Below are 21,380 nucleotides of genomic sequence, written 5' to 3'. Positions count from 1 at the left end.
CTATATCCTTTTTAAACATGTCCACTAAAAAACTTCTTTAGCTCCTTTGGGAAGCAGAGAGAACCTGGCAAGCATCAAAGAAAGATCTCTCTCTTTCTCTCTCTCGTCTCTCTCTCTCTCTCTCTCTCTTCTGTCCCTGTCCATTGGACACTCCAGTATCGACGATTTTCGCCTGAACATAACTGCTGGCCATCTAGACTGAGACAATTTTTATTTTTGTTCCTATCCAAAGTACCCCTTTTTGGAGAGCTGGATTTACCCCACATTAAAAACCGACCTTGTGTCTAACTCTGCCCTTGTGGGGAGGCAAGAAAATAGGTACTACACTTCACTTTTTCTGTCCTCGGTCAGTGGAGGAGAAATCCTTTTAGACTGAGACAATTTTAACTTTTGTTCCTATCCAGAGTGCCCCTTTCTGGGGAGCTGAAATTTTGCAATAATAAAAAGAAAACACACAAAAAACGACCTTGTGTCTAATTCTGCCTTCGTGGGGAGGCAAGTAGATAGGAACAGAAAAGATTCTCGCCGGAAGACCCGGAATAGTAAAACGCCTGTTCAATTACTTGTTCACTGTTTTTCTCTGCAGTTGAAAAACAGTAGCAGCAGTGGAAATGCAGTAGAGGCTGCGATAAAACAAGTATGAGAGCGGAAGTACTTCCGGTTATGATTTTGCTCGTCGTAACCACCATTACTGCTGCAATAACGGAATGAAAAAAATGCAGCCACACAAGATGTTGGAAGAAAAAGACCAAAAACAACAACATTAAGGGAGGATACGAGAAGCAAATATTAACGTGAGAGGAAGAATGAGCAAAATAACCTTCTTTAACTCCAGTCATCCCCGGCTTTTTCTCCCTTACGAACAAAAACAGTACACATACTTGATATTTTTACAGTAAACATTGTATCGACAGATAACCACCCCTTTAAACATAAAAGAATCGTTCTCTAAAAAAGAATGGTCCCATATGTCCCTTGACCGGCACATAGACACGGTGTTGTAATATATCATAAATAGAGGCGAGGTGTATATATTTAAAAGGAACGAAATCGAAGGAAAACTCTGAAGACGTCAGCGTGGATCTGTTTTCCCCATTTTTACAATGAGATTCGTCTCCGCCGCAACTGTCATTAATATTATTCCCAACTCTTCGTCTCATGCCGGAGCTGTTCATGTCACAAGGACCGCGATTTCTTCTCTTTCTACCTGATTATTCAGGTAGAAAAGAAGAACTAAAAACTATTCTGTCAAAATAATAACAATAAATACAAAAACAATATACACACATATATATAAAAGCGAGAAGGAAAACATTGTCCCCAACCAACTTGAAAAACCTTCTACCTAAAACCAGATTTACCCCAAATTTGCAAATAACTCCAGGTATGTAACATTTTATCAAATCAAATTTGGTCAATGAGCACTTGCACTGGTTGGTTGTCCAATTTGTTTATTTCGAAAGCCGTTCTTAACATGGGGAGGTTGGGTGTGTGTGTTTATTCCGAAAGTTATTTTCTTATTTTCAACCTCCCCATGTTAAGAACGGCTTTTGGAATAAACAGGTTGGACAACCAGTGGACATTAACCATACATTTTTCCTATGCCCGTATAGGTACTTTATGCAATGCTTGCACTTATTGTATCGTGTTGTTATTTAGAAAGCAATACTTAACATGGGGGAGGGGTTGTAACTTTCTGTACTTTCACCTAACAATGTAATAATAATAAAAAAAGATATCGTAAAACATGAATTTAACTTGAAAATACTATTTAAAATATAGCACGATACAATAAATGCGTAAGCACTATTTCTACAGAATAAGAACCAATTTTTTAAAACCATAATTCAAGTTTAGCAAAAGTTAGTTTAGTTTGGTTCATAATGTGTAGAAGCACCTAACTTCTATTTTTATATCTTTTTTAAAGAAAGTTACATCATATACAGTGTTGGTCATCCGTACCTTCAAATTTGTGACGTCACTTCCGCCGAAAACCTTCGTAAACAATCTTAACGAAAACCATAGTTGTTTCGTCTTTTCCCAACTCATCAGTGTGTCTACACACAGTGAGATTGATTCGAAATCCGTACACTAGAGAACCATTGACCGTGACCACTGGTGTCGGATGCCTTTCTGTCTCGCCCAACGAACCCCTGGCCCTCCTAGTCCTCCCCTCCTCCACTGCATTTTACTTTTTGGTGTTTTCATTTATTTTCAAACAAAATCGTTAGTATGTCGATTATTCGAAATACTGTTCTCATCTTGAATCCACAATGTTTCGACCAATGTAATGCCCGATCTTCTTCAGGTGCAAAACAAAATAGCAATAATAAAGTGATCGATCATAGTCGAGGACGACCCGAAGGCTACTACACAGATGTAGAGGCGGGCGTCTCTCTTTTCCCCAAATTATTTCACTTACCTTTGATCCTAACCATATATTGCTGAGTGTGGTTGGTGTGGTGTGGTACTTGTGCAGTTTACAAACCGTGCTGGAATAATGTTATGATTTAGAAAGCCATTCTTAACATGGGGAGAGGAGCTTAAACTATTCTGCACTTTCACATGAGAATTTAATAAACATAAAAATTGGGTAAATTTTTATTTACTTTGCGCTTTCACAAGAACCTTTTAAAATGACGACTTTTAGAAGTTTATGAGTATGCTGAAAACAAATATCGCATTTAAATTTACCGTTAACAAGTATTTTCCCGGATATTAAGCAATGTAATTCCTTATGTTATCAGTGGTGGCCATTGTGTGCGGCAGGAATATGCGCGTGCAGAAATGGTCACCATTGATAACATAAGGAATTAGATTGCTTAATATCCTGGAAACTACTTGTTTGCAGGAAATTTAAATGCGATATTCGTTTTCAGCATACCAGAAAAAAACTTCTAAAAGTCATTTTAAAGGTGGTTGTTAATGTGAAAAGTAAGTAAAAATTTAGTTGAAAAATTTTGGTACTTATTCACTTTTGTTACCGTGCTGAAATAACGTTTTTGAAAGACATTCTTAACATGGTGTTTTGTAACTATTCTGCGCTTCCACCTAACAATTTAATAAGAAAAAGATATCGTGAAACTTGAATTTAACCTGAAGAAACTATTTCAAAATAGCTCGGTAACAAAAGTGCATGAGCACCAAAATCTTATCTAAAAAAAAAAAAAAAAAAAGTACCATCCGTAAACTGCACAAGTATCTTGAGTGAGTGTTAAGCAAGACCGTCAAGTACCATTTTTTTTTTTTTTTTTTTTTTTTTTTTTTTTATGGCTTGATCGAGGTTTGAACCCCGGTCTCGCGGCCCATTAACGAATATTACTCTAACCGTTATGCCAAATACTATAGTAATAAGCAGTAATATTTAAGTTTAAGGCTCTTAAACTTCATACTAAAATTGTCCACATGGATCCATGGGGTTAATATTTAATTTTTAAACATTATTAACTTAATGTTGATCTCCCTCCCACAGCAAGATATGATACAAGGTCGAGAAAGTGGATTTAAGAAGCCAGCGTCCGAGAGGAAGAGCCTAGTGACCTGCATAAAATGCCTGAGCTGCCCATCGGCATTCCTCGGTAAAGGAACCTCAGGCGACAAGCAATAAACAGTGTGAAAGCCAAGCCTGGGAGGTGAAACCTCTGAACCTCCCACAACAGAAGACAAGACGCTTCAAAAATGGTTGTAGACTCTGGTGGCTTGGGAGGGGGGAGCTGGTCTTACGGGGGTTGAATCCTTATGAAAGTCGGTGATAACTGAGAAATGACACGAAATGAGAAACACAGTCTCTCCGTGGATTAAATAAAGTTGCATTAGCAATAATAATAAAGATGAGAACTGTCGTAGTACCGATAGTACAAATTCCTTATCTCAAAAATGCCGAAACAAAATCGCTTTCACTCTCTAAAAACTACTCATTTGCGGCAAATGTAAATTCGATATTCGTTTTCAGCATACCCGAAAACCTTTAAAAGTCGCCATTTTAAAGGTGACTATTAAGTAAGTAAAAAGTAAAAATTTACCCCCCCCCCAAAAAAAACAAACAAACAAAAATTATCACTAGGTGGTCAGAAAGTAGGTGCTCATTTTACCTTATAATTATATAGAAAATGATCTCCACTTTTTGAAAAAATAATTTTTTCATATCATAAAAACTATTTGCCTGCGTCACTTTTAAATGTTATATTCGTTTTCAGCACCCTCGAAAACCTATAAGAATCGTTATTGTAAAAGTTTTTCTTTTGGAGTTGGAAAAAATCTTGACATTGACCAAGAAATCTTTTGTTGAGTAATAGAATCGACAGATCGATTAAAAAAATTAAGCAAACGCAATCTTATGTACTTAATTACCATGTCGAAAATAGTAATATATCCCAAAATTACGAAAATTAAGCGAGTAGAACATTATTTTTAATTAAAAGTAATTTTTACGGAAGATTGATGAAAATTACATTTTTCTTAGATGTCATAATAAAATAGACGATGAAGAGTTCACACACAGGCGACATAACTCGGAACGCATATTAGATTGCATAGTCACGGCGTGCAGTATTTTTAGTGTATAGCGATAAACTTTTTTTTTTTTTTTTTTTACTAAAAACAATAGCAGTTTTTCTACTCGATGAATTTTCGTAATTTTTGGATATATCACTATTTTCGACATGACAGTTAAGTACGTAATATTGTTTTTGCTTAAAACGATATATTTAAAAAATCGATTTATCAACTCTATCTAAACAAGTACCAAACTTTTGTCTTAGCTTTAACACCCTCTTCCGAATAAAATTGGTACCCATGGAATCTTTAATAAAAGTCACACCCTTTTCTGCAATTCAACCAAAGTGCTCGACAACTCCAATGTATGGTTCTTCCTTTGCCAAACTTTCACAAAATCACTCGACTAGTTACAACCACTATATACAATTTCCCCCACTCCTAAATCTAAAACGCAGATTCCAGGAACAAAACTTTTTTTCCCAGAACATGGAACACTGTTCCACTGGTCTACTTCCCGGTTGAATACAACATAGTAGTCTTCAAATCCAATGTAAACAAGTTCTTGTTGAACCGTCCCCATAAATAATCAAATTTTACCCAATTTAGACCATTAACGATTACTAAACTACCACTGTACATTCATTAACCCTTATCCTTGAGTGGCATTCAGGCCTTGGTAAGTAGTGACTCAAATAAACAAATAAGGTGCTTATGCACTTATGTTACCATGGTATTTTAAAAAATAGTATTTTCAATTTAAATTCAAGTTTTACAATATAATTTTATTAAATTGTTAGATGAAAGTACAGAATAATTAGAAAACACCCTCCCCAACTTATTTAAAAATAATGTTATTTTAGTACGGTAACGTAAGTGCATAAGTACAAAAAAAGAAGCTACAAATAAATTTCACTTGACTTGTCCATCAAGTTTCAGTTGTAAATTTCCACCAGTTTTTTTTCTTTTTTGTAAATCCTAGTTGAATGATAAACACACTTGGATAGGACGTGCACAATTGTCAGTTACGCTGCCCGCTGCCACTCCCCTAATTTTGTCTGACTTGTCTCCTTTTTCAGTTCTTGAGCGTCCAAAATCAGATTTTACACCATTCCTGTAATGATCTTGTCCTTGTTTATTTTGCGGTGGGAGTTTAGTTCTATGCAGTTCTAGAAGGTCAGCCCTCCCAGGTTTTGCCTTCTCTTTTTGAGAAGAGGTTAGTTTGATGCGCCCTCTCCGGGGAATACCGACGGGGCTGCTCAGGCACTTTTTGCAGGTCAGAGTGCCTCCTCTCGGCGGCACTGACTTCTCGATCCCACTTTCTGACCCTGGTATCTAAGTTGTGACGGTGGAAGAGAAGTAAACCGACCCTTTGAGTTCAGGAATAGACTGTGGATTGTTTTGATAGACAATATATTTAAAAACATCACCTATAAAAATATGGGGCGGAGGGAAATTAAGTTTCGGTGAGTGTGAAGCCTATTCAGCATCACGTCTCTTACTGACGAGACGATCACTAAAGTGACCATGTTATAGAACGAATCAGTGACTGTTGAAACATTCATTATTGAAACGTGATTGACAAATCGACATAAGCTGAAATTTATTTGTGCCAAATATGGTTTGAATTGCAGAAAAGAATACGGACTTTTTGGGGGTGAGGAGAAAGGTCACCTTGTAATTAAGAAAATAAAACGCAATGCAACATTAATATTTGGTAAAAACCTATTTCAGTCATCCAAATTATTTACAGTCGATGCTTGTACAGATTGTTACCCATGGCGAGCAGTATTGACTAAAATCCGATTTCAAAATGAAAACAATGTTCGAGAAACGAAATATCTTATTCATTTATTCTGTTCCATTTTTTTTTTATTATTCTAATCCGTAGGTAATTAGTTTGGATTATGTTGGCCTACTATTTTCATCTTGGTTGTTCGTTTTACAACGTTTCAGCCGATGTAACCTCCGATCTTCTTCAGATTGTATCGTTTTGAACTTGGGAATCTGAAGTGAACGGAATTTACTTCGACCGAAAGATTCTCAAGTTAGATAATTAAGGTTCCTAAATCCGAAAAGATTCACCTGAAGAAGGGCGGAGGTTAAATCGACCGAAATGTTGTGAATATAGCCAAGATGAAAATAGTGCATCAAATAATCACAATTATCAAGCCGCGTCTAAAAATAAAATAAATAAAAAAATAACTAAAAAATCAGAAACCTAATATATAATTTTTGAGATTCGAAAAAGTGGTTAAAAATCAAATATCTAACTAATAAATGTTATCAAAGACAATATATAAGTTATTTTTCTATTTAATTGGGTGTTTTTTTTGTGTTTTTACTGAAAAGTAAAATATTTAATCGGCTCGAAAAAACAAGCAATGTCAAAGGGTACGCGACCACAAGAAAAAATGGTCACGTAACAAATATCTTGTCACTTTTTGAACTTGTTTGTTTTTCGAGTCGATTAAATATTTTACATTTTAGTAAAAACACTAAAAGCCTACCCAGTTAGGTAGAAAAGTAACTTATCTTGCCTTTGGTAACATTTATTTGTTATATATTTGATTTTTTTTACCACTTATTCGAATATCTGTGGATTGTAAAATAAACCTTTTATTGCATTTTATTTATTACTAGCAGTTCTGCTCGGCTTTGCTCGGGCCCTATGTACTGTTCATAACTTTATGTGCATATGTATATATTAATGCCTTTCTATATAATAGTCTTCCTTAACTACTATAGAGAAAAGTTGGTAGAGACCGCAGACGTCAATTTTTTTTTTTTAACTGTGACCCCAATTTTGACCCCTTAACATTTGTTTTAGGCTCAAATTAAATTAAAATGTTTGACTCATGTCCAAATAAGCTACATCTAAAATTTCAAGTGTTTAGACCCAAAATTGGTGGAGGAGTTTGGTAGAGTCTGCAAAGGTCAACTCTGTCAACTTTGACCTCTTGCCAGCCAAAATTTCGCCCAAAAACTGATTAAAAAGCTTGCTGCACGTCTGAATACCCTTTATGTAAAATTTCAAATGTTCAGACTAAAAATAGGTTGAGTAATTTTGGTAGAAACCGCAGAGGTAAATTTTTAAAAAAACTTTGGCCCCAATTTTGACCCCTTAGCATTTGTTTTGGGCTCAAATCAAATTATAAAGTTTGATCCATATGCAATGAACTTATATCTAAAATTTTAAGTGTTTAGACCCAAAATTGTCGGAGGAGTTTGGTAGAGTTCTCAAAGGTCAAATCGTTGAACTTTGACCGCTTAACCCCCAAATTTATGGCTGAAAACCGATAAAAAAGATTTTCCCAAATTTCAATGCCCCTTATGTCAAATTTTGAATCTGTAGACCGAAAATTGTCAGTTGTGTAGGGAAATGCGCGCGCGTGCGCGCACACACACACACACACACACACACACACACACACACTTTTATATATAAATAGATTTGAAAGTAAGGTGCTAGTACACTTATTGATCCGCGTTATTTTTTAAACAGTATTTTCAAGTTTAAAGTTTTGATATCTGTTTTTATTAAATTGTAAAGTTAAAGTACAGAATGGATGCAAAACACTCTCCCCTCCCATGTTAAGAATGGATTTCTAAATAATAACGTTATTATTTCGGCACGGATCAATAGGTGCAGGGTGCACTAATACCAAAAGTAATGAATAGGCATTACATTTTATTCTGTTGTAAAAACAAAATAATTTTCGGTAAAACCTGTCGAGAGTGCTCTGTTTTGGGTTGTTTTTAAAAATGAAACGCAAATTTAAATTTCGTTCCGTTGTAATCTTTTTTTTTAATTGTGCATGGACCAACAAACTCACCGTTCACATTCGAAATGACAACTTGTATAGGTTTTCGGGTATGCTAACATGGTGTGTGTGTGTGGGGGGGGGTTATTCAAAAAACCGTTCTTAACATGGAGAGGTTGAGGGTGTTTATTCGTTGTAAGCATACTCGAAAACCTATAAAAGTTGACATTTCGAACTTGAACGGTGAGTTTGCAGTTGGACTAAATGTGAAAAAAAAAGAAGAAAAATACCAAAAATTTTACCACGTTGACTTTTTCGTTTAATAATTAAATTATTTCGTTTCTCTGAATAAAATTTTAATTTTATAAAAAAAAACATTTGGTTTTTTCTTATATAAAAAGTATGATTGTTGAATTTTATTTGCATGCGCAAATAAAAAACAAAAAAATGAAAACGTAACAAAATTTATATTTCCGTTCCATTTTTAAAACAACTCGGAGAGCGGAGAGAGCGCTCTCGACAAGTTTGACCAAATAAAATAAGTATAATGCTAAGTGTTATTTCGTTTCTTGAACATTGTTTTCATTTTGTGTTGTTTCTTTTCGGCTGTCGTCGTAATTTTTGACCGGATTTTACAGAGCCATCATGGGTAAGCACTCGCAACTCTTGTAGGTTTGACGTAGACGCGACATCTCTGTGGCCTCTTTTCTGATCTATTGGCACTTGTTACAGTTTAATCAAGACATTAAAAAATGAAAATATTGAAAAAGGTTATATTGTACGTCTCCATTTTGAACTGAAGATCTCCGAAAAAAAAAAAATTCACTTAATTTGATCGAATTTTTTACAGCGATCAAGTATTGATCTATTTATTAAAGAAACCTATTGCATATTGATGTTTTTTTTTGTATATTTAATGAATTTATCAATTTATATTTCTAAAAATCATGGTTGATGCAAAAAAGTTTTTTTGGGGGTGCTCTGCTTTGCTTAGAAGTACACTTAGCCTATTAAAAAAAAAAAAAATGCAGACATCTTGTGTTTACGTACTCGTCATAGAAAAAAGATATCATATTCCAAAAATCACTTAAATCGATGAAGTTTTTTTTTATTTGGAAAATATTTTTTCGCGATTTTAAAAGTAAATTGTAGCAATCAAGGCTGGTTTTAATCTCAATAGTTCGAATTGAGTTGTCCGCCCCCCCCCAAAAAAACATGATGCTTCCTCACCCCGTCTTCGCTCATCATAAATTTGATTTTCTTGATTAAACAAACAAAAAACTACTTGATACAATTGACGTGACTTTTGGAATATGATCTCTTCGTTATGTAATGGAATGGACCCGTACTACATCATAAAGACTTGTCTGTGCTATTGTTGTTGTTCTTTCTTTTTAAATTTTAAGTTGAATTCTAAATACGGACCCAATTTTTAGTCGTAAGCACGTGAATGGAGTTAGGACCGCGTTGGGGTATTGCAGTATGGGAATGCAGCTTATACCACCCAAGATATTGAAGCAGATTGTAACATGATCTGCCCCACTCCACCACCACACTTAATTGGGGACTTAGGGATTAGTATAGTTAACAGATATGTTTATTGTGTTTATTTATTGCCAGATTGATTTCTGGATTTATCGTTGTGGGGCAGTTTATTATATGGTATATTTTACGGTTAACCAAAATGATTGCGTATCGTTCGTTTCTATATAAGTTGCTCAACGCGGCTTCAGCGGCAGTTTGCTTTCGAACACCTCTTGTGTATGTATGTGTGTGTAATTTCTTGTGTATGTATGTGTGTAATTTCTTGTGTATGTGTGTGTGTGTAATTTCTTGTGTATGTGTGTGTGTGTGTAATTTCTTGTGTATGTGTGTGTGTGTGTAATTTCTTGTGTATGTGTGTGTGTGTGTAATTTCTTGTGTATGTGTGTGTGTGTGTAATTTCTTGTGTATGTGTGTGTGTGTGTAATTTCTTGTGTATGTGTGTGTGTAATTTCTTGTGTATGTATGTGTGTGTAATTTCTTGTGTATGTATGTGTGTGTAATTTCTTGTGTATGTATGTGTGTGTAATTTCTTGTGTATGTATGTGTGTGTAATTTCTTGTGTATGTATGTGTGTGTAATTTCTTGTGTATGTATGTGTGTGTAATTTCTTGTGTATGTGTGTGTGTGTAATTTCTTGTGTATGTGTGTGTGTGTAATTTCTTGTGTATGTGTGTGTGTGTAATTTCTTGTGTATGTGTGTGTGTGTAATTTCTTGTGTATGTATGTGTGTAATTTCTCTTTTAAAAGTGGGTTGTTTATTTTCTTTATGGATTATACTTCCAAAATAAACTATTAAAGTTGTATAAAAAGTAATAGAAATATTATTTTTTTATTTAAAAAAAAAAAAAAAAAAACAGTAATGAAATTAATTGAATTTTACGAGTTCAGTATTTTTCAATTTTTAAACTTTAAAAATCTATCAAAATTTTTCTATTGATTCTATTTTTACGATATTTTCAGGGTCAATGTGAAATTTTATGCTCTTTTCAATAAACCGAATATAATATTTTAGACAAACGTTTTTTTTTTAATTCACCCCCCCCCTATTTTGAAATGTCTATTAAAAAGTAAATAATTAATTTACTCACCAAAGTTTTATATATCACAAATTGAAAATAAAAGATCAATAAATAATATATTCAAATTTAAAACAACAAAAAAGTAGTGTTTTTTTAGAATTTTACTTGTAAAGTCCGAAGTTTAAAACCTTTTTTTTTTTTTTTTTTTAATCACGTTGTTTTTTTTAAAATGAAATCTTGGTCCTTGCTTCTTTAATTGAAAAAAAAAAAAATAGGGTTTGAATTACATTTTTCGAGTAGTTATAAGCTTGGAAACATAGAGGGGTCGAATTATTCAATATTTTTCACAAAGTTTCTGACACACCTGTGTATGTATGTGTGTGTGTGTATATTTTTTTTTTATTGGTAAATTATAAACTGGTTTCCACCTTAACGTTTTCCTTTACAATAACGACTTGTATAGGTTTTCGGGTATGCTGAAAACGAATATCGCATTTAAAATTTCCGCAAATAAGCAGTTTTTCGGATATTAAGCAATAACAATTTTTATGTTATTGCTAAAGGCTTTTTTGGTACGCGCGAACACACGTGCAAACGCATCCCTGAGAAACTATGCGCAAGTGCACATGAAATGACATTGCTTAATATGCATCAGCAGTTGGTATTTATTTGTCTATCATGCAGAAAGATGTGACACAAGGTTGAGTAAAACAGTTTTCTTGCGGTGCCACTCAAGCAATCTTTCTATCGAAAAAAGTGATGCCTGGGAGGTACACATCAGTGATCTGGACCATACTTCATTCCGACAAAGGATATAGCGGTTTAAATCAGCTCCTAGGTTAGCAGAATGATGTCTAGGACAGATCCTAGCTGATATGACAACCGGTCAGTGTTTGTTACGAAGACACTTTTTTTCCGCCACTAAAATAGGACATTACTGTGATATTCATTTTCAGCATACTCGAAAACCTATAAAAGTCGTCATCGAGTTGGGAATAAAGTAAAAATTTACCCTAACCCCTTTTTTAGATGGGAATAATCACCGGTCACGTGAGTCGCAATATTTTATTTTGGTGATGGTCACAAAGTATGTGTTCAGTTTAGTAGAACTTTATAATTGAAAACTGATCCCCGACGACAAAAGTTAAAAAAAAAAATTTTTTTTCAAAATTTTTTTTTTAATCTGACATTTATGTTCGTAATCGACAAGATTAACATGATAAAAGAAGAAAAAATGTAAATTGTGGAATTTAGAGGTGGGGTGGGGGGGGTTAATTTCCTAAACGTCTGCCTATTTTTTTTTTCATTTAAAAAAGAAAAAAAAAAAAACAGAAAAAAAGCATTTAAAACGCTAAGTTATAGCAAGTTTATATTATGTATTAAAAAAAAAATTTAGTAAACAAGTTTGGAGACAGTGTGAAAACTTATTTCACTCTAAATAATTTACGTGACTGAAATAGGAATTAAACACGTATTGTCAGAAAGCACCTTATTAGTAAAACCCGATTGATCAATTTGTTTGTTCTGTATTTGTTTTAAAAAAATCCGATTAAAAAGTGATTAAAAATTTAGAATTAAAAACAGTTCGGTATGTTTTGTTGAGCTGAAAATAAGATTATCGCTTGACCTTTCTTTTTTTGACATTTTTGTGGATGTGAATGAAATGTTAAACGCCAAATATCACGAAAACAACAACAACAAACACACATGATTTTGACCACAAACAGCTCTAATGTGATGTGCATTATTAAGTTTGATTTGAACAGGTTTCAATTGTCTACAATCATAATTTCCTTTTTGCATTATATACATTTTTTCTTTTTCAGTATAATAATCTTTGTTATTACAATACATATATATTTATTTAAAGTTTTGGTCCACTGACTTAGTCGGATTTGGACCTTAGAATTCGCTCTCGTCCGTTTGTTCCCAAAATTCTCAATAACTACTCATTACATTTTTCTGAAATTTTGCATGAATTACAACTACCCAAAGGAGAAAATGTAACATTTCGGAGTTTTGATAAAAATTCTGGTTGCGTCTCAAGGGGGTCAAAAGTAGCACTTTTTGGGACATGGTATCTTTTCCGACCATTAGATTTTGCTGAAAAAGCAGGATCACATGGATATACATCTGGAAACGTAATATTTGACTCTGGGAAAATTCTGGGGCTTGAGCACCAGGGTATTTTAGGGGTGAAAAGTGAGCTAATTTTTATTTTTCTCCTAAAATTCATACTTATGCCTGAATAGGGGTTTTAAATGGTACCAAAAAAAAAAAAAAAAATTAGAGCATTGTTTGCCATAAAACGATGTCATTTTAGCCCAATGTTTTACATCAGGTCAGGTCAAAATGGTCAACAGTTCTACGACTGATTTTAGCTAACATTTTACAAGGAAAGTAACTTTTGTAGACTCGATTTTACAAATATTGATTATATATTCGTAGATTGAACTTTAATATATGCGATTGGTTTACGATATAAGGTTACAAACTAGTAAGCAGGCAACTCATTTATTTAAAATGCCTTCTACACATGAAAACCCTACCTTTATCTAACTATACCCTTTTGGGGAGGCAAGTAAATAAGAGCATGTCAATTCGAATTTGTTTTACAATTCGAATTGACTATCTATTCCGATTCATGTTTGTTACCTGTGAATGTTGGGCTGAAAAGTTTAAATAATAAGAAAGTGTTTGCTTGAGGTAGGCAGCTGTAAAGGTTAACCACATGACTCTTTCCAGTCTCATGACAAAAACATGACAAAGGCACCATATAGTTTTTGTTTTTTTCAAATTGTACCAAATAAGTCGAATGACCATTTGGAAAACAAATTGAGGATTTAGTTTGATGGAGTTATCTTTTCTTGTCAATCGATGTGGTTTTGCCAAAGCTGAAAACCACATTCAATATGATAATCATTTACAAGGAAAGTTGATAAATTTGAAAAATCTTTTTTTTTTTTTTTTTTTACATATGCATCACCACATTATCAAGACCAAGAGGCCACTCGAGGATAAGGGTTAAAGAGTGTACAGTAGAAATTGGACATTATAGTAATCATTAGTAATGAAAATTTGGTAAAGTTGATAACTTATATGGAACGGCTCATCAAGAACTTATTTACGTTAGACTTGAAGACAACCATATTGTAGTCAGCCGGAAAGCAGGAAAACGGAAGACAATTCCACAGGCGTGCAGTTCTAAGAAAGAAGCTTTGTTCATGGAATCTACGTTTAGGTTTAGGCACAGATAAAGAGTGGGGGGAATTATTGATAGTGTTTACAGCTAGACGAGTGTTTCTTGTGAAAGTTTGGCGAGGGGGGACCATAGATTGAAGCTCATTCGAACACTTTCCATGAAAATAACGATACATCAGAGACAAACTCGCAACATCTCTTCTGTGAGATAAAGGTTGCAAGGAAGAGAAAAGGACATCTCTTACGAGGCTACAAAGTCTATTTTGAAGGCAGGCCAAGTCCTTTCTAGCAGCTCCTGCCCAGATGTGGCAACGGTATTCCATCCTTGGACGTACCTGGCTCTTATATAGATAGAGAATAGCATCAGCAGTGAGATATCTACCGGATCGATAGAAAGATCCCACCATTTTTCCAGCGGCCTTGGCAACAGATTTGATGTACGTGTTCCATTTAAGATCAGGAGTAATGGTCAAGCCAAGAAGTCTATTATAAAAAAGGAAGTTGTGTTTGTGTCTAACTAAAAATTAGAAACTACACTAGATACACCTATGAATCATGGAATTCGTGTAGCCCTGACATGATCATGGTAAAAAGCAAACAAAAAAAAATATATATCTATTCTCTTGGTTCGCCAGGGATCAAATTAGTTTGTAATGTGGTTGTTATTTGTTAATATGGGCCTGACATTGTGTATGAAAGTCTCACAAAGGACAAATATTTGACTTGTTTTTTTTTTTTTTTTCATAGAAATAAAAGGCATTTATTTATGGTACTTTCCAAACTATACCTGCATCTTGGTTTTACAAGTCTTTGTTCACCATGTGGTCAAGAAAACTGCTGTGTTGAACACATGCTTTTTTTTTCCTTCCGCATCAACATGTCTGCTCAAGTCCAGTCACTGCTACACATATTTTTAAATTTATGCATTTTTTTCGCTGCTGTATATATGCAGCTCGTCCCACAGCACATTTGACCATTTTTTCATTCAAAGTTTGGATAGCATCTTGTTTTAAAAGTTCCTCTTGCACTCACGTATGCTTTTAAATAGCTCTCACTGCTCGTGTGGTTACTTTTTTTTTCTCCATTTTTCCTCTCCATTTTTTTCTGTTCTCTTTTCCTCTGCTGTGACGTCACCTCACACACCTGCTTGGTCATTTGCATACGTGTCATGTCGTTGCTGCTACATACACGTCTAATGCTTCTTTACAAGTGGAGAGGCATGGGAGGGGGATTAAGAATACAATTTATTTTTATTTCAAAACCAGGACTGAAATTAGGTCAAACAGCAACCAGTCAGTTTTCCTTTATCTTTTTTTTTATATTGCGAGGAAAGTATGCTACACAATTTTTTTTCTAATGCATCTACTTTATCATCAATGATCCCAGGTAATGTCGGTTGCCTTGCTAATTTTTACTAAAAACAAGAAGCCTTTCCAACCATTGATATCCAAGGTTGCTACACAGCGACTGGTATTCCCAAATGATCACCCATCTGGTACTAACCAGCCTCAACGTTGCTTAACTTTGGTGATCTAATGAGAAACCGGTATGTCCACATGATTGCCATATATATCTTACCTTAACAAATTTAGTCATAATTTTTAATTACAGTTTGGTCCAATTAATGCATTCACATTAGACCTTCTGCATAATCGCACTGATGTTTGCTTAGAGATGTACCAACGATCTCCTTTTTGCATTGTGTTCTGCACTCCTGAACGTGCTGCCTCAGAATTGTGTGAATGAATCTATATCACTTTCACATTTTCCGAGTTCTGTATTGGCAAACTATTGTGATGTTTCTAAGTGTTATGCTTTCCTTAATTAGCTTAGTAATATTTGTTTATTCATAACGGTTTTTATGAGCATGGCTTAATAAATGGAAAAAATACTTTAATGGCTGAATGGTACTATGATAGATGAATTTTGACTTTTAAAATCCTATTCAAGAAAATGTTGAGGGAGGGTTAATAAAAATGAAAGTAAAGATTCCTGGGCAATGCTGGTTAAATACAGTTGTTAATTTGCTGTTATGCTTAAACAAAGGAAAGAAATAAATAAAAATCCAGGTCGGCATTTTTTTTTTTTTTTTTTTTTTTTTAAACAAAAGTTTTTATTATCGTTATTCTCTTGCTGCCACATGCCCACCTAGCCTGGTGAGCGTTTCTCCTTCCTTTGACCGCTTGCTGGTCACAGCTGGCCCATTCTTGTCCTTGACTTTACACATTCATTTTCTTTGACATACACTTTGCGTCCCCAACCACGTGGTGCATTTTTTTCTTTTTTCACTTTTTTCTTCTCATGCACCCTTTCTAATTTGCAACTACTGCTGCTAATCACTTTGCAAGCCAGCCATCCTTTGCTGCTGCTGATTTTTTTTTTTTCTAATGCGTTTATATGCACTACGCTACACGGAGATATAGATAAAATGGTTGCACATTAATTTCTCCGTGACCATGAAAGATATGGAAAATGATTTTCACATTTTAAACTGCTGATTTGAAGGTAGTTTTTGGCTAGAGTTAGTTTGGAAGAAAAAAAGAGAGAAAAAAATTTTTTTTTTAATTGGCGCAACTGTTGTATAAAAGAACCTAAGATTGTCAATTGAATGATTTCAATATTCTAAAGAAGTAGGTTATGTGTTCTGTATGAATAAGTAAAAATGGATTTTTTTTAAAACCATAGCATAAGAAATGACATCTATTAATAGCCACACTTTTCAAACCAACAAAATAAAATGTTTTCAAAAACTTCACGCTTCAATTGTTTTATACAATTGTGCATTTTTGACAATCGACTTTGGAAGAAAATGATAGCTTTTACATAACTTGTTACTATATTAGAGGTACGAGTGTATACTCTCATCAAATGTTACAGCCAAAAAATCCATCAGTGTATGAAGTAATATTTGTCTAGATCGGTTAAAAAGAAGAAATCAAACATTTTGGTACAAAATGGGGGGGGGGGTGCTGAACTTAGTCATTTTTTTCATGCCTCTGTTCATTGTACACTCACTGGGGACTATGCATACTTCACTTGTTTTATCATAGAATCGGCTCATAAAATGAAAAAAAATTGTAGTAACACACCACCGCCTACAGGCAGGGTCCTTCTTGTTCATTCTCTCCAGTGTTTCTTTAATCATCAGAGTTAGTAGGACATCATCGGATATGTCATCCCAACCCATGGTTGTTAAATTTGCTCTGCGTTTAATCACACCAACAGCTGCGCGGAGCCAGCCACAGACCGGTAAGTGACCAACAAGTTTTCCACACCAAGAAAAAATGGTCCGCCTTGTAACGAGGTTGGGGATGCTTGGAATTTCACTGCCACGCCTCCATTGTAGGGTGCCATCTTCTTCATAAACATCCAATCCCAATACACGTGCTCCTTCCCGTAAACGTTCGGGATTCTTGCATTCCAGACCAAACTGAGCCAACTTTTCTTTGACACACGACGCAGACTGTACATCTTCATTGACGTATACGTCATCAATGTAAGCTGACGTTGAGTCCCTCATGGGCTTTTCTTGGGACAATACTGTGTTGACAATAGTCTTCATGATCTGTGGTGCCACATTTAGGCCAAAGCCAAGGCGTGTAAGGTAGTACCTCTGCCCCTGGAACCAAACTGTCTGGAACGGCCACAATGTCTCATCAACTCGCACCTGTAAATAGGCTTTTCGCAAATCCAATATCGAGACATTAGTGCCTTTCTGACGCCATTCCCTCAACTTACTGGCGCATACGTCAGCATCGGCAGTGTAGGCTTCAATATGCTTGTTAAGCTCCCTATAGTCCAGCACGGGCCGTACTTTCGACTTGTTATGCTGGACTACTGCCATCAAGGGTATTAGACCCTTGGGAGGCCCAAGCTTGTCCTCAGGGTAGGGGATTAACCAGCCATCTTGGATCCACGCCTTTAGTTCCCTTTCGTATTCTGCTCGGGCCTCACTGGGTATAGGGTACTCTGCAACCCCATTCTTGAGTTTAGTCGGTGCCATTCCCTCGGTCCACTTCCAAGATGCAATCCAGGCCCTCTTGCGCGAGTCGTAGTCCACTGTAAAATCCGGCCGATCGATATGGAGTGCTGCACACACTGGGGCCTCCAAGAATCGCACCTTTCCATCCCGATGAATTGCGACTCCCCCCAGCGCCTTGATGGCATCGTATCCGAGCAACAGGTCAAACCCCAGGAGATTTCCTTGGGTCACGAGCACATTGATCTTAGTGACTGCACCGGTGTCCGTGTAGATCTTGACAGTTCCAGCTCAACAGCATGTCTGGGTCTCACCTTCTATCGTGGTGACTTTGATCTTCCTCTTAGTCCAACTTGGACACAGCCTGGCGCTCACTATAGTATGCGAACAGCCTGAGTCGAGAAGTGCTGAGCAGGGTATCCTGTTTACGTAGACGGTCATCACTGGTTGCGCCTTGTTCAAATTTTGCTCGGGGAGCAGGGCGGAGCTGACGTCCTCTCCCCTGATACGTTTCCCGCACAGTTTTGGGCTAGATGCCCCAAACCGCTACACTTAAAACAGCGCACACGCCCCCGGTTGGTGCCATTCCTTACAAAATGTCCGCGTCGGCCGCAGAGAAAACATTTCCCATTGCTTGCAGGGTTCTGATTCTGAATCTCCCGAGCGCCAATCTGGCCTGTCTGTGTCGCCATCACAACTGGTTCCCCCAGGTCCTCCTCATCTTTGATGATAGCTCGAGCACGTTCCATCAAGTGTTCCATGGTCGTTGTTGAAACGCTGGTTGAGGCTCTCAGTAGCTGCTTCACCCGAGTGGGAAGGCCCGCCACAAACGCGTACGCGAGCGTCCGCTCCGACACCCCTCCACCGAACAGAACTGCGAGTTTCTTTAACTCAGCGAAGAAAACGTCCACGCTTTCCTCCGGTAGAAGTTTTCGGGAAGCAAATTTTTCATAGGCCGTACAAGGATCCATGGCAAATGCCTTGTACAGCGCAGCTTTAATTGCGGTGTGGTGGCAGATGACCAGACAGGATTCAGCAAATGTTGTTCGCCACCTATCATCCATTTTTTTTGAGCGAGGTGCACCGGAAGAGCTCCTGACTGACAATGATGCAGCATTTTGTAGCCAGCAAGTTCGGCAGTTGTTAGATGAGTGGGGCGTCCGACTACGGTTGCGATGTGCGCATGTGCCATCAGGAAATGGCATTGCTGAAAGAAGTCATCGCAGCATCAAGAGAATTGCTGCCAGGAAGCGATGTACTATTGCGGAAGCCACATATTGGTACAACATTACGCCAAAGGACGGGACGTCCCCTTCAACCGCACCTGCAAATGCTATTTACACGTACCGAGTCGGAGTGAAGGGAATCAATACTACGCAGCCAACCGACAAGGGAACATATAACAGATATGTAGTGGGAGATCCAGTGTGGGTGCGGCCCCCAGGAAATCGGTGCACCGACAAGTTTAAGCGAGGACAAATATCTGGAGTGATTAGCCAGCAGTCTGTTTTGGTCGATGGAACCCCACGACATGTGCGAGATCTTCGCCCAGCTACCGAGGTGCGTTACACAACTACAGAAGAAAGCAGTGAAGCGTCTAGCGATGAGCTGCCGATGCACGGATTCAGTGAGCCCCCTCCAGAGACTGATAGCGATACTTCATCTGATGAGGCGGAACCAGATCCAGAGCCCGAATCTGAAACAGTGAATGTACCTCTTCGCAGAAGCACACGCACTGAAAGGCCACCCCCCCAGTGCTCTCTATGTGATCATCAGATCAGGGGGGAGTGTAACGTGCATCCAGGAGATAAGCGCCCGCGTGTTTGCATGTTGTGTGGGTACGTGGGAGAGACGGATGAGGGGAAAAAGACTTACCTCGAGACCAGCTCAGCGTTACCGACCAAAAATAGAAAAGAAAGACCAAGATGGCGGCCACCGTCTTTTGTAAATTATGATGTCTCGCAAAGTTACACGAATTCTCGGAATATGCAAATTTAGCCGGCCTAGAACGACGATAAAAGCGGGTGAGGGGAAAGACGTGGGGGAGGGACGATTGAGTTGGCTGGGGAATCGTGTGGCTGTTGCTTCTTGTGCCGTGTGAGGATATTTTACCGTTGTTGGAATCTGTGCAGAACCGGTGAAAAAAGATTATTGAATTGCTGCAACATTTATAACATCTTTTCCTGAACTTACCGTGTTAAAGAGAGAGTCGGGCGCCGTCTTGAATTTTTCCTTACACATTTCTGTTACATGAAGTGCACAAACCAATGGCAGCGAAATGTCCCCTTAGTATGCTGCGTGTTATGCGTGTTTGTGAAACTGTTGACAAACAGGTAAAATTCAGATGACCCCCCCCCTATCAATTTTATAATTTTGACCTATTAGCAGCCTTTTTTCCGGATGAACAATGATTAAAATGTTTTTGACATGTCTGAATACATTATATACCAAATTTCAAATCTGTATATCAAAACATGCACTGGATAAGGCAGGGCAGACTATGGAAGTAACTCTAAATATATTTATGGCCTTTGACAGAGTATGGCACGATTGTCTTCTCAGAAAAATCAGATCATGTGGTATTACTGGACGAATCCTTAACATAATAAAATCCTTCTTAAATAAGCGAAGGATCCAGGTTGTCCTTGATGGTTGTACATGATATAAATGCAGGTGTGCCTCAGGGGTCGATACTTGGACCTTCATTATTTCTGACATTCATAAATAACCTCCCTGATAACTCACTGAGACGGGTATATTTGCTAACGACACCACCCTCTATAACAGACATGAGAGAAAAACGATAATGATACATTACTTGAAAGTACTTCGTCCAAACCCATCAGCTTAGCATTCACAGGAAATATGAGTTGGAACAGATACTTCGAGGGCATTGCCAGGCGGCTGCAAAGAAGATGGCTCTCTTTACTGTGCTAGAAAGTTACTTATGCCTGAGAGTATCTTATACCTCTACAAGGCCATCATTCACCCATGTATGGAGTATTGTTGTTACATTTGGGATGGTGCATCTGCTACTAGTCTCTAACTCTTAGACAGAGTTAAAAAAAGTCACCAACCTAAAAGATCCCGCACTGTCAACTAGGCTTTAACTGCTGTCTCATTGACAAAATGTTGCATCCCTCTGCTTGTTTTGCAAGTATTTTAATGGTAACTGCTCTGACGAACTACAAGTCCTTGTATCCCCTCGATGTAAATACTCCCAACAAGCAGCAAAATCTCACCTCTTATGCAGTAGTACTCCTCAGATGTCAGAAAACATTCTACTCCAATAGTTTTTTCCCTAAGACTGCTAGACTTTGGAATTCCCTTTTGGGTTCCTGTTTCCCTGACGGTATTGACATCCAGAAGTTCAAGTGT

At 36.9% G+C, this 21,380-nt stretch overlaps 1 protein-coding gene across 1 annotated transcript in view; it reads left to right on the top strand.

Annotated features, from left to right (window-relative positions):
- The first annotated feature begins 595 nt into the window (after positions 1–595).
- LOC145242705 (huntingtin-like) overlaps positions 596–21,380 on the top strand; it is a 228,071-nt gene continuing 207,286 nt past the window's right edge. The window contains exon 1 of the mRNA XM_080105836.1: positions 596–1,384. The gene's annotated coding sequence lies outside the window, so the exon portion shown is untranslated. The remainder of the gene's footprint in view (positions 1,385–21,380) is intronic.

The sequence above is a fragment of the Euprymna scolopes genome, chromosome 21 (assembly GCF_053919585.1).
Source record: "Euprymna scolopes isolate OS-2025 chromosome 21, ASM5391958v1, whole genome shotgun sequence".
NCBI classification, from domain to species: domain Eukaryota; kingdom Metazoa; phylum Mollusca; class Cephalopoda; order Sepiida; family Sepiolidae; genus Euprymna; species Euprymna scolopes.
Note: the sequence above shows the minus strand (reverse complement) of the source record. Positions and strands in the feature narration are given on the sequence as shown.